At 37.1% G+C, this 14,362-nt stretch overlaps 1 long non-coding RNA gene across 9 annotated transcripts; it reads left to right on the plus strand.

Annotated features, from left to right (window-relative positions):
• The first annotated feature begins 10,766 nt into the window (after positions 1–10,766).
• Positions 10,767–13,686, plus strand: LOC113276162. 9 transcript variants are annotated; one of them, XR_003324109.1, is made up of 7 exons: positions 10,767–10,993; positions 11,209–11,284; positions 11,463–11,584; positions 11,869–11,936; positions 12,041–12,146; positions 12,350–13,057; positions 13,371–13,686. It is a non-coding gene; the product is annotated as an uncharacterized LOC113276162 (long non-coding RNA). The 9 variants fall into 9 exon arrangements; XR_003324106.1 differs by having other exon boundaries at positions 10,767–11,584; positions 12,350–12,850; positions 12,960–13,057; XR_003324108.1 differs by having other exon boundaries at positions 10,767–11,584; positions 12,350–12,583; positions 12,808–13,057.
• Positions 13,687–14,362: the final 676 nt, after the last annotated feature.

A 14,362-nucleotide genomic window follows, 5' to 3' on the forward strand; every position in this document is an offset into this window, starting at 1 on the left:
ATAGGGGGACACCCCTCTTCTTCATTTGAATATCGATTTTGGCGGGGAAAATGTTCACAGCACAGGAGAATTTTCGATCGAAGAAATGAAGTAGTGTTAGGTCGATTCAATGGCTGAATTTTGGTATAGAGATGTGATGTAGGTTGAGGAACACAGTATGGGTGACGGAGTCGGTCAATTTTGGCTAAAATTCCTGGTTCGATTCACCAAACCAAAACAGAGCAACACGCACTTTAAGCGAGCTCAAGTGTGTTTCTGCTGTGCATGGAGTGATGTGGAGGTGCGGGAAAGCTTCTGAGGCATGAAGAAACTAATTTGGAGCGTTTTGGGAGCGAGTTAACGTGTGGAAATTCTATAAATGGTAAGTATTCTCATTTTTGGGAAGCAAAAAATAATCGAATTAAAGAGAAAATATACGCAATCAATGGTCGGATTTCTTGCTCCAAAACACTATAAATACAAGTATCGGTCATTGGGAAGAGGCTGTCGAGAGTTGGGAGAGAGTTAGAGACGTAAAAATCAAAGAACCAAGCGCTGTGAAGAAGTTCCTGCTGCTGCTGGAACCGAAGAACACGAAGAACATTGGACGAGGCAAGGAAGTCGTTAAAAACTGTCGCTTTATTGCGACACTTTTCCACTCCTTTCCGCGACTGAGTCGTTGTACCAACATCACTATATCTGTGTCGTTGATTCTGGACGCCTTCTGTGGGTCGCAGAATCCTGTTTTATACTATTTACTTATCTTTCTCTTCATTGTAAAACACTTTTGAGCATCAATGAAATTCTTTGACAGGTTTTCCAATATGATCAGCGACTAATTCCCTCGTAACCAAGGCAATGGAGGAATCTATTCACGCAACATATATGGGTAACTATTTCATTTAATTATATAATTCACCTAATCGCTGCTTTTGCAGAGTTTTAAATTATTTGAATGATTGTCTTAATTATTTGTTATTCAGTTTGATAGGTTATACTTGGTTAAATCTCTTGATAATCTATGCTTAAAGTTTACAAATAAAATTTGAGAATTTGTATGATTGATAGTGAACTAAAGATAAAAGAGGACTTAAGAATAGAATAGAGTTTTGAAATATTTATCAATCAATTTTGCGTAATAGTGGAATCTAGTGTCTTGGTTACCTCTCGCACCCATTGTTAATATTTTTGTATATTTTTAAATCTAAAATCCATTACCTTTACAAGTCCGAGCAACGAACTTTTACTACCACTTTCAAAACTACAACAAAATGGCGCCGACGCGGACTTGTATATAGATTGATTTATTTTTTTTAGGTTTATTATTTTTTTTAGAATTGTTTGTTCCTTTTTACGTTTCTTTTTGTCTTTATTTTGCAGGTTCAAAGTGAAAACTAAGGACTTGGAGAGGAAAAATCTTAAAGCGAAAAGCGAAAAGAGAAGAAAAAAAAGGACAATTTTAGGATTTAATTTTTAATTTGTAATTTTTTTAGAGTGTGTGAGGAAAACTGTATTTTTTATTTATTTATTTTGGACTTTGGACTTTAAACAATTGGACTTTGTTTTTTTTAACCCTACGGAAGGGTATTATTATTAAAAAAAAATTATTATATAAACTGTGTGCAGGGAAGGACGACGATTACTATATCGTCTCGGCCCCTCGGGTTCGCACACGGCATAGGAGTCGTGGCCCGAGTCGACGACAACGGTTCATCGCCCGTCTGGTACGGGAGGTAAGCCCAATCGAAACACCCGCGAATCTACTGCAAGCGGGTTACTGTCTGCCTTAAGGTGATAATTGTTTGAGGACGAACCGGACTGTCTTTATTTTCCTAGTAAAGGGCAAGGCCTGGCCTAAACAAGATAAGGGTTCGGATTTCATCACCGCTCCCTTCTTGCCCGCCTTAGGAAAACGAAACCTAACGCGAACCCAAGCTTTAAAATTTGGAATAGAACAAGACCGATAGGGTAACGAGCTTAATAGGAAACTCGTTCGAAAAATATTGGTTGCTCTTTAAGCACACTTCAAAGTTCATGATGGTTTCTGTGAGTTGAATGCGTGACTGCGCCTCCTTGTGATAGCGGTGAGGCCTTGGGTATCAAAGCTCCACTGAGCTTCCCTCGCCTCAATTCAACTTACTTTGACTCAGATTGATTCCAGAGGGGTTTGCTCAAATTGCAACGAATTCCCTTTCGAAAGATAGAAGCTGGTCTAGAAACAATCTAAGTGGAGCCATCATGCTTTTTGTTTGCTAGAAATCTTTAGGTTTGTTTTGGTGGAGTCGAGTCGGCCTTGTTTGTGGTTGTGTAGAATTCCCTTGCAATTAAGAATGTTGAACTGTTATGCTAGAAGCCAATACAATGAGTATCGACCTGAATTTCAATATGGACATCATCAGTTTTATGACCATGGTGGGAATAGTAGTTGGGAACGCCAACCTTTTCAAGGTTATGGTTCATATCATAGTGAGCCCAATTACTATCCACACACGAATTGGTCTTACGAGCAAGAAAATCAGGAATGTTATAGTACTAGTCATGCGTTTTTGGAAAATTACTTAAAAACTAGTCCTGATTATGACATTTCTAAACCTGTTCAATCTCTAGAAGAAACCTACCAACAAATTCGAAGGGAGTATGAACGTGAAGTTAGTTCAAGAGAAGAGAGTACACAACGGTCTAAGATATTCAATGAGACTTGTGAACGTATAAGTGTTACGCTCAGTGAAATTCAAGCACGTTTAGAGGCAGAAAATGAACAGTTAGCTAATGCTGCTCGAAATAATCTAAATTTCCAAAATAGTGTTTCCAATTCTACCCTTGATATCAATAGTGAATATTTTCCCAATCTAGAGGACGAGGTTAGAATAAAAGACACTACTTATTTAGATAAGGTTCAATCATCTTTGTATTATGATGATGAGGATAGTAGTAATGAAGAATCTGAAATATGTAGGCATAGTGATCAGGAATCTATTAATCCAATTGAGCTTTATAATGATTATATTATTTCTAGTTCAAATCCAAATAATTTTTATGATTATTCACCTATTCAAAAGGACGAGGATTTGATTAGGGATACCACCGTTTTAGACGATGTAGTTTTTCCTTTTGATTACGGAGCCGATAGTGGTTTAGAGGAACGGGTTCATTTCGAAAATACTGTTTTAGAGTCTAGCGACTCAGAAACAATAGTCTTGGAAGAAGAAGATAGACCCGTAGAGATGAGTAAAGATGCACTACCTGATAATAAATTAGAAGAATCAATTGACCATTTTCAAGAATCTAATGATCCAGAAATTAGGGAGATTGTTACTAGTCTATCTAGAGACACTAAAAACTCTAAGTTTGGGGGTGATTATCACCTTCATAGTGCCTTACCTTTAACTCTCAGAAAGTCCCTTCACTTAGGACTTGATATCTCTGCCTCGACAATTTTACAAGATTACCTTCATACTCGTTTTCCCGAACCTAATGATATCCAGGAAGAAGTTCAGTCGTTAGAAACCCATCCTATGGTTGATGTGGTTTCCCCAGGCTATGATCCCCAGATTGACTTTGTTTTCCCACCAAATAGTTTTCTTCCAACTGTGGGAACATTTATATTCCAAATGTGTCGAATATTAAGTTGTGAGACTAAACCTAAATGCCTTAGGAAATTAGAATCGACACATTTGCTTAAGAATGACCACTATTCTCATTGTGGTCAATTTTGTAAGTCATATATGATTGACTTAGAGGATCCGCAATTATTTAGGTTATTACTTTGTGATTTCAAGTTCTTATTTGAGTTTTTCCAGACTCTAGGACCTAATAATTTGGATCCAACCTATGAAGAAACGCAGCCAATGAAAATATTCTATTTAGACCCTTTCATAGAACCTGAACCTGAACCGCAATTAGCGATAGTTTTCAGGAAACTAGGTAAGGGCATGCTTTTCTTGTCCATTTTCTTGGTTCACTGCAGTTTCCTATGGTCAGCTCTTTTTGGTTTTGAAGACCCACAGTTATTTCGACTGTTACTTTATGGTTCGAGTTGACCAATCCTTTTCTAAGTCTGGCTGAAGACTTTAAACTTAGCACTTCTTGGGAGGTAACCCAATCTCATGCAACATGGTAATATCTTTCCTTAACTCTTTTTCTTCAGGTGGTAACAGTTTCTCCTTGTTCATGCTTTTAATTTTATCTTTAGAACATTGAGGACAATGTTAGATTTAAGTTTGGGGGTGGGGAAGAATATTTTTGTTAGTTTTAAGTTGCAATAAATAAACTCCAGAGCCTAGAAATTTACGCCTATTAAGGATAGCACTAACCAATCTAAGTGGATGGAAACATTTTTGTTTTAGGAGCTGAGGAACCAATCTGACTAGATGGAAACATCTATAGAGTCTATTCATAAAAGCACAGAGCTCAGGTGTTAGAAATAACATGATAGTTTCGCCATATCTCGTCGAGTCCTTTTCACTTTCTACTTTTAGTTTTCTTTTATTTCAAGTGATTTGGTGGGGCACACGATTCAAGTTGTTACCTTTGCTAGGGTGAAATAGAGTGACTGAGTTACCTTTTCAAAAAAAAAAAAAAAAAAAAAAATTAGACCGGACCAGTTAGACCAATCGGAATAAGTATTAACACTTGGATAGCAATATGCGTGTGTTCTCCCTGTTTCCGTCGCCTAAGCAAGCGTGGAATGCAGGACCCGTGGGAACTATCGTGTAATCTGCTGACAAGAAGCATGCGCTTGGATCAAAAAGATCTATTCATGCCGTTAAGTTAAAAAAAAAATGGTTATTGTTATGTGTAGTCAACTGCTGGTTCCCTTGTATTTGCCAGTTTGTTGATCTAGATTTAAGTTATTGACCACTGGTTCCCTTGTATATGCCAGTGTGTTAATATTAGTGAGACCGGTATCTCAGTCATTTAGGTTAGGTTCATCTTGGCAGAGGCCTTCAGACAGATATGGGAAACACCGTTCGCTTTTCAACCATCTACATTTTTCTTTTTCCATCTTCTTAATCTTTTCATGTGATTAGTTTGACTCCGAGTATGATGTCCATCGTGAAACTATCTTAGTAGAGCTCTGTCACTTATATGAATTTTAGTATGCTTGAGTGCAAACTCGTATACAGCAATTGGAATTTCGCGTGAGGGTACTTCCTCCTGTAATTAATAAGTATGCCAACCAAGGAGGTTCTTTAGTGCTTTCCAAGATTTTTCGTAGATAGCTAGGGTCTGGAGTATTGGTTTTTGTGGGTACACCTTTGATAAACCCACCCGAGATTAACTCGGTCTCTTTTCAAGAATAAAATTTGCTCGAAGACTAGCAAATAATAAGTTTGGGGGTATTTGATAGACGCATTTATGTGTTTATTTTGATCTCTTTTATGTATTTTATTATTACCCATTTGTTCTCATTATGGTGTTTTTATGTTTGTTTAGGTGTTTTTGGAGAAAATACCCTTGTATGGAAAGAGTTGCTCAAAAAGTGATGATTTACACCCCGGAGAAAAGTACTAAAGGCACCCCAGAAATGTCCCGGAGATGTCCCGGAGGAAACCAGAAAAATTACTATTTCAACCCAAGAATTACTATTTCAGCCCAAATTACTAAGGGGAGACCAAGACAGGATAGGGGGACACCCCTCTTCTTCATTTGAATATCGATTTTGGCGGGGAAAATGTTCACAGCACAGGAGAATTTTCGATCGAAGAAATGAAGTAGTGTTAGGTCGATTCAATGGCTGAATTTTGGTATAGAGATGTGATATAGGTTGAGGAACACAGTATGGGTGACGGAATCGGTCAATTTTGGCTAAAATTCCTGGTTCGATTCACCAAACCAAAACAGAGCAACACGCACTTTAAGCGAGCTCAAGTGTGTTTCTGCTGTGCATGGAGTGATGTGGAGGTGCGGGAAAGCTTCTGAGGCATGAAGAAACTAATTTGGAGCATTTTGGGAGCGAGTTAACGTGTGGAAATTCTATAAATGGTAAGTATTCTCATTTTTGGGAAGCAAAAAATAATCGAATTAAAGATAAAATATACGCAATCAATGGTCGGATTTCTTGCTCCAAAATACTATAAATACAAGTATCGGTCATTGGGAAGAGGCTGTCGAGAGTTGGGAGAGAGTTAGAGACGTAAAAATCAAAGAACCAAGCGCTGTGAAGAAGTTCCTGCTGCTGTTGGAACTGAAGAACACGAAGAACATTGGACGAGGCAGGGAAGTCGTTAAAAACTGTCGCTTTATTGCGACACTTTTCCACTCCTTTCCGCGACTGAGTCGTTGTACCAACATCACTATATCTGTGACGTTGATTCTGGACGCCTTCCGTGGGTCGCAGAATCCTGTTTTATACTATTTACTTATCTTTCTCTTCATTGTAAAACACTTTTGAGCATCAATGAAATTCTTTGAGAGGTTTTCCAATATGATCAGCGACTAATTCCTTCGTAACCAAGGCAATGGAGGAATCTATTCACGCAACATATATGGGTAACTATTTCATTTAATTATATAATTCACCTAATCGCTGCTTTTGCAGAGTTTTAAATTATTTGAATGATTGTCTTAATTATTTGTTATTCAGTTTGATAGGTTATACTTGGTTAAATCTCTTGATAATCTATGCTTAAAGTTTACAAATAAAATTTGAGAATTTGTATGATTGATAGTGAATTAAAGATAAAAGAGGACTTAAGAATAAAATAGAGTTTTGAAATATTTATCAATCAATTTTGCGTAATAGTGGAATCTAGTGTCTTGGTTACCTCTCGCACCCATTGTTAATATTTTTGTATATTTTTAAATCTAAAAATACATTACCTTTACAAGTACGAGCAACGAAGTTTTACTACCACTTTCAAATCTACAACAACAACCACACCCAATATTTCGCTTAGCAATCTGTATGGACAAACCCCAATATACTTTCTAGAGAATCAACTAGACAGTCAAACTCAATCTAGATAAAGAGTATATTAAAGAGTTTATATCGCAATCTCTTGATTTGATATATACTCAAGCAAATAGAAATCTGCGATTCTTTATCAAATACTAGAGAGATAACTTGGATGGTACCAAAGATCAATATCCAAGTGTCAATCAATTTAAATCAACAACCAAAAGGTCGGATATTCTAATTGATTGAACAACGCACAACCTGTGATATTTCAAAATATAATGCGGCATAGAAATAACACAGACACCAGAATATTTTTAACGAGGAAACCGCAAATGCAGAAAAACCCCGGGACCTAGTCCAGATTGAGCACACACTGTATTAAGCCGCTACAGACACTAGCCTACTCCAAACTAACTTCGGTCTGGACTGCAGTTGAACCTACGTCTCTGATCCTAGTAGGATACTACGCACTTGATTCCCTTAGTTGATCTCACCCACAACTAAGAGTTACTACGACCCAAAGTCGAAGCCTTTAATAAAAAAATTTGTATCACACAGAAAATTCTACGATAATAGATAAATTCATCTCCCACGAATATACCTACGAGTTTTGTTCCGTATTTTGATAAATCAAGGTGACAAGAACCAATTGATAACCCGGACTTATATTCCCGAAGAACAGCCTAGTATTACCAATCACCTCACAATAATCTTAATCGATGCGACGAAAGAATATTTTATGGAATCATAAACTATGAGACGAACATGTTTGTGATTACTTTTTATCTTGCCCTATCGGAGATATAATCTCAAGCCAATTCTTTCAATTGAACTCGTACAATAGAAAATGGCAAGAACAGATCACACAACCACCAAAAAGTAGTATCAGTGTGGCTTCACAATCCCAATGAAGTCTTTAAGTCGTTAACCTGGTTTAGAAGAAGAAAACAAAGGTTAAAAGAGAATCGACTCTAGATTAGCACAACTAGTATCACACGTAAAGTGTGGGGATTAGGTTTCCCAGTTGCTAGAGTTTTCCCTTACATAGTCTTTCAAATCAGGGTTTGCAATCAATGTTAGCTTGGTAACAAAGCATTCAATATTCACCGTTAGATGAAAACCTGATTAGATTCAAGCTAATATATTTCAACTGTTGGGTCGAAAACTTAGCTTGTTACACACAAATGAAATGCACGTTTTAGGTTTGTGTAACCGTACCCAAACTTGTACATTTGTTGGTTCAACAATAGTTAACCAAATGGTTAGCCATATGAGCAATTTCATATCAACCATATTCTTCTTCACCATAACTAGTTCAAATAACTCAAATGAACTAGTTAGAGAGTTGTTTAATTGCTTAGATCTTATGTAACTACACAAGACACAATCGAAGCAAAAACGATTTGATTCACTCGAATTGGTCCATGAACTTTACCACGGTTTGCAAAATCATTCTTTAGTTTGTATAAACATGCGTTCAAGAACAATCGTTTTTAGATATAACTAACTCAAGTTCGTGGACTGGGTTCGCGGACTTAAGTTCCCGGAAGGAGTTTGCAAAATCCAGCAGATTTTCTAGGGTCGAGAACTTCCGCCAGTTCGCGGACTTAGCTCACGCCACTATTTCGGTTCTCTTGATCAACAAAGTTCGCAAACTTTGGTTCAAGGAATAAGAACTTATACATATATGTGTTTCCACAACAATGCTTATATCCACCAATGGTTATATAATCTAAACTCCCATTTCAATCATTGAAACATTCTCAGAGGACGTTATATAGTTGTTATTCACGAACCATTTTTCGCCAGAGCAATTTTCAAAGTGATTGAAACGTAACATGACTTTCGTCACTAAGAAAGCTTACCAACACATATTTCAAGAAATAGATAGGCGAGATAAACTCGGCTCGAAATACCAAATGTGTATAATAAAAGTCTATATAGAAAAACGATTTTTGTCTCAAGATAGGAGATAAATATACTTTTGAGTGATAGATAAGTTCAAGTCTCCACATACCTTTTAGTCGATGAAGTTCCACCAGTTACTTGAGTAGTTCTTCGTCTTGTATGATAATTTCTATGGAGTTCTTGGGCTCAACTACACTTTCTATCCTAGTCCGAAACCTTAGCTATAGTAGAATAGAAATCAAGACTTATAGTTTTGATCACTAACATTGACAAAATTGCTTGAGATAGCAACGCATGCGAGTTCGACCGAGCAATGCTCTAACACTTTTATGCTGATTTGCACTCCCGGTTACTTAATATCAGCGATATATGGAGACCTTTCTGTAGAAGAATACAACATCGATAGAGAAGCTCGGAAAATGGGTATGGATCAGTGTGTTCCGACTTTTCGAAGGAGAAAACCGTCGGTTGAACAACTTAAGACCCGTTTAGACCGTACGCATGTGAAAGGAAGCAATTACTGGTTCCCTTGCTCTGACTGAATTACATATGTAACTCCAGGTTACATAAACTTCTGGGATCAACAATTTGAGCGTTTGCATGATTTCGTGATGGTTGTTCAGCCTTTGGTGAAAGATCCTCCTTCTGTTGAGATGATTTCTACTCGACCAAGAATGAAGTATCTCTCCGACGATAAGCGAAATACATCTCCAGGGTGTTCACAAGTATGTATCCTTCTTATAATCTTCATAAGGACATGGTAAATTTTTCTTGATCATTTCATCAATTTTTCCACAAGACGGTCATATCGTGAGACCTCGAATCGATGTAGACTTCTCCGAAACGGAAGCAATTATTCACGACGGAGAAGGCGGGAGCAAAAATTATAAGATGTTGCCTAACACCATAAAGTCCCCAGTGGGTTTCTTTGGTCAGTTGTCAACATTTATTTCGTCGTGACTTCTTCTCATCCGTGTAATTAGGATCACAAAACTAATGTTTGTTACTCCGTTACAGAACTTTACCCCATCAAGTATCGACGACCTTCAATTCTTTGTTGGGCAAACAGTTTCTGAATCGAGTGTTGAAGAAAAAGTTGATGTAAGTATATCTTTGTGCATTTAGTCACAAAATTTGTGAATAAAATTCTAATTGTTATGAATGCATCCAGGAGGACGTTTACATGGAGGTGGAGAGTACTGGTGATGCTCGTTCATCTTTGGAGGATTGTGTTGAAGAGAATTCCCAAAACTCAAGACCGAATAAAAGCAATGATGCTCCTGATGCTGATACGGGAAATTCTGGTTCTTTGAACGCTTCAGAGACCACCCAAGTAAGTATTTCTATTGTATTTTATTCATAGAAGCATAAACTTGTTGATGTGTGAATGAATGAATGAGAATCCATGTGAATATACGAAAACTTTTGCCTAAATATGTCACTAGAAAATCCAGAATTCATCCCTTTAGTAAAAATGCTGTAGAATCTTCGTCCGATGTCGGATTTTTACGGTCTACCCCAGTTTTCTTATGCCCAGGAAATTTCCAAGATTTAACATAGAAGTTTTTTAAGTTTTGAGCATGTTTAGAGGTCGAAATAGATAAAACAGTAAACTTCCAGGAGACTTCCAGAAATTTTCAGCTGTCATGTAGTCCAATGTTTTGACCACACACTACACCATTTTAAGGAATTAGCAACTCAGAATAGCAACAACACTAGTAACGTTCCTAATTTTATGCTGCTAGTAACAGTTTGCTAATTTTTCGGAACGGCAGACCTCTGTTGCGAATTTTGCAACAGCAAAATGTAGGTTGCGAATAGCAACTGCTGAGTGTTTACGCGTGCGGTTAGGCCGTGTGCTGGTAACCCCTTAGTTTGACATGTTGTCTTGACTTTAAGTGTGTTAGATACGTGTGTGAGATTCTTTAAAACCCTAGATTCTAGTATTAACTTACTCTCTCTATCTGGTCTTCTCCCTCTCTCAATCCGCCGCTGCTTCTTCTACTGCTTCTCTTCTTCGTAAAAAAACTGAGATTCATCAATGAAATCCGTCAAAAACATCATCTTTTCTCTATTCTCTTAATGAACACTAACTGAAAACGAAGATTCACCAACAAAATCCATCAACAACATCATTTTGTTCTGAATCGATGAAGAACAGTCGATGAGGATCATCAACAATAGTCAGATTACGTCTCTTCCCTTGTATGCTGTTGGCAAGGGAAACCCTAGTTTTGTTTCAGTTTTAGATTGATGCTGGTGGTAATTTGAATTTTAGGGGTTTATCAAATGGGAATTTCAGGGGTTTATCAAGCTTGAAGAAACCCTTATCTAAAATTTCAGTGATTTAGTTTTCCGAATCATTTAGATTTGATTTCAGTTCTTATTGATTTGATCTTTTCATTGTTGATTCTGTGTAGAAAAAAGGGGTAGAGATATGATGAAGATGGAAATCAATGGAAAGAAAGAGAAGTTGGATCTGTGCTAATCATCTAGGTTTGTTGGTTTTTGGATTGATTTTCGTTTTATTTGATATGTTGATTGATCTGTGAGATTTAATTTAAGTGGGTGTGGAGTGGGCTGTGAGATGGGGTTTTCGACAGATTTGCATCAGGTCTGACTCCTTTGGTGCTGTTGAGGCTTTTAAGAATGATAATTTACCTTGGTTTGCTAGACAGAGGTGGGCGGCAGTGAGTAGACATTATGATACTATAAGCTTTATTCATACTTATAGGGAGGCGAATTTTTCTGCTGATGCTATGGCCAAAAGAGGATGTTCTCTTAGTAATGAGATAGGTAGACCTAATTTTTTTAATTTCAGATGTACATCCAAATGTTACTTATTATGGATTTAAGTAGTTTTCAAGTTTTTGGGGTTGCTATGACCTCTTTTCTTGAAAACACTTCTTTGTAAATTTGTTATCTATTAATACAAATTTTTGACTTATCAAAAAAAAAATGTGAGATTTAATTAGGGTTTCTTTTATGATTTTGATTTCTTATATTTCTAAAAGGCATACAATTATGAAGAATTTGATTTCTTATATTTCTAACTGATGGTTGCCTTTTTGGTGTTTTAGGTGTTGGATAATATCTACAACTTCACAAAGAATGGTTTAACTTCATCATAGAGTTCAACTGCATCATGGTATTTTATTTACTTTTTTGTATTTTTCTCTACTGATTTGTCTGTGTTTGATGTTCTTGTTTGTCACCTCTAGAGCACAAAGTAATTTTGGAAACTCTTCTCAGGGCTCACAACTTGTTCCTCAGCATGTCAACCACCATTTCCAGTTCGATCCCTCTCAGACTTCTCAGAGAATCTATGGTGGCAGTTCGGATCCAATCAATGCTGCAGGTTAGTTCCTTGCGCCAGGATTTGAGCAACTCAAGCTTCTAGTTATCTCGTCCACTCAAGTTTGAGACTTTAGATACCATGAGGCATTTGACTTATATTTTATAGACCCTCATTAAAAGCAAGTCTCACTTCAGGTTACTTCATCCGCTCCAACCGTAAATGGAATTTCCTTGTCGGGAATTGAATTTGTTGTTTGCTATCAGGTTACTCCATCCTCATTAAAAGCAAGTCTCACTTTAGATACCAAAGATATCAATCAACGCTGTGATCTGCTTCAAAACTTCTTCTTCGGATACAGCAGCAACAAGAAAATTCTGTCTACACAAGGCCCTCCTCGATTACGTTCTGCTGTCTTCCTTATCAACTTTTCTCCTTCAGTCATGCTGTATGTTTTGGAAAATCATACTTTCATGGCCCGATGTTCGTACAAACAAAATGTATGTTTGGGATATCTCTTCATTGCATGGATGTTAATTTTCCCCTGCTCCCTTAAAGAGATTTCATGTTCATAAGCACATGGTTACAGGTCAAGAAAGGAAAGTTTCGTGTTTGTTCTCTCAACTTGTACTTATATAATGTTTTCTGTCATATGTTATCTCGGTAGGTGTCCTTATATTGAACATTTATGAAATATTTCTAACTTTTTCCGTTCGTTATACAGTAAAAATTCATTGCAGCAGCAGAGCTCATCTCATGTAGCTGAGGTGTTTGTTCTGATTTTGTGTTAAACTCGTGCCTTTTGTACGTTGTCGTCAGCATATTAAAAACGTGATCACTGAAGCACCTTGTCTAACTTCCAAACTGAATACACAGGTGTCCATGCAACACCCAGGTGAGAAGAGGCATTTTAGTCTTTCACAACAGAGCAAAACTATCTAAAAGGGTGTGATTCCAAGCATCTCCAGAATAAGGTAATCTCTCTGCTTCGCTCTTGTATATATATAATGATAAGTATTTAAGTCATGTTGTATATAGATGGACCTGTAGTCTTTGGCTCCTCCATTATACATTATTACTCACTCCATATTGCTTATGATGTGGTAGATTTTGTAAATTTTGAATAATCATGTAACCTAGCATATAAATGTAGTTCGATAACCTCTGTGGAAGTTGTCATAATGGATTCATGAGGGCCACTAATGTCATGATTGTAATGCAATGGAATCAACTAGTCATGTAACCTAGCATATAAGGTCTGACATTCTACTCATATTTTGAATGCAGTTCGATACCTTTATGGATGCTGTAACTCTCTTCCAGATGGTCTTCGTGAGGGTCACTGATGTCATGGTTGATGGTAAGATCGCCGTTGCTGCTGGATAAGGAAATGTTAAGGTTGTGCTTCTGCAGTTCTGCTCTCAAGCAAGCTGGTGCCAAGGTCATAATGACTGAAATTGTTGTTGAAATTTTTAGGAATTGTATCACTTCTCTTTTTAGGACTTGCATCACTTCTCTTTTTAGGACTTGTATAACTTTCCAATAACATGGATTCCAAGTTCATTTGATTTTGTAAATTTCCAACTGTTACTTGGGATTCTCAGTTTGTCTGATTTCAAAAATGGTTTGTATTGGAATGGAGCCATGGCTTAAAATCTAAGTTGTGGCTTGGTTCTAAGCCTTTTGTTTTCTGTTGCTAAAAAAGTTCGCAACGACATAGTATGTTTCGAATAAAAACTTTAGCAACGGCGAGCGTCGTTGCGAGTTTCCGTTGCTGACTGAAATTAGCAACAGATCTTATGCCGTTGCTAAAAATTGCGACGAGTTTAGCAATGGCAGAAGCCTGTTGCGACCCCGTTTAGCAACAACTGTAATAGGTTGCTAATACCTTAAAATGGTGTAGTGACATCTCTTTGCTCGCTTATCCAATTGTCATGAAATTTTGATATGTTTTACAGGACATCAATACGAAGAGAATGGTACATAAATCAACCTTAGATTCGTCACTAATTGCTCCCAGTTCGTCTTCTTATACAGGGCAGCGTAAAATCTCTTCAGACGAGGTTGTTGCAAAACGTGTTTTTGACTTTCACGCTATTTGCTCATTTTGTGAATGCATAATGATAAACTTTGATGATGTTAGACCACTTACATCTTGAATTTATGACTGCCGTTTCTTTTCATGCTTTGAGTGCTCTAATCTCACGTATTCATCATATTAGGTGTCAAATGATGAAGTTGGGAATAACCGAGTTGTTGACGACGGTGCGAGCAGCCTT

Source organism: Papaver somniferum, chromosome 4 (genome assembly GCF_003573695.1).
Source record: "Papaver somniferum cultivar HN1 chromosome 4, ASM357369v1, whole genome shotgun sequence".
Taxonomy (NCBI): domain Eukaryota; kingdom Viridiplantae; phylum Streptophyta; class Magnoliopsida; order Ranunculales; family Papaveraceae; genus Papaver; species Papaver somniferum.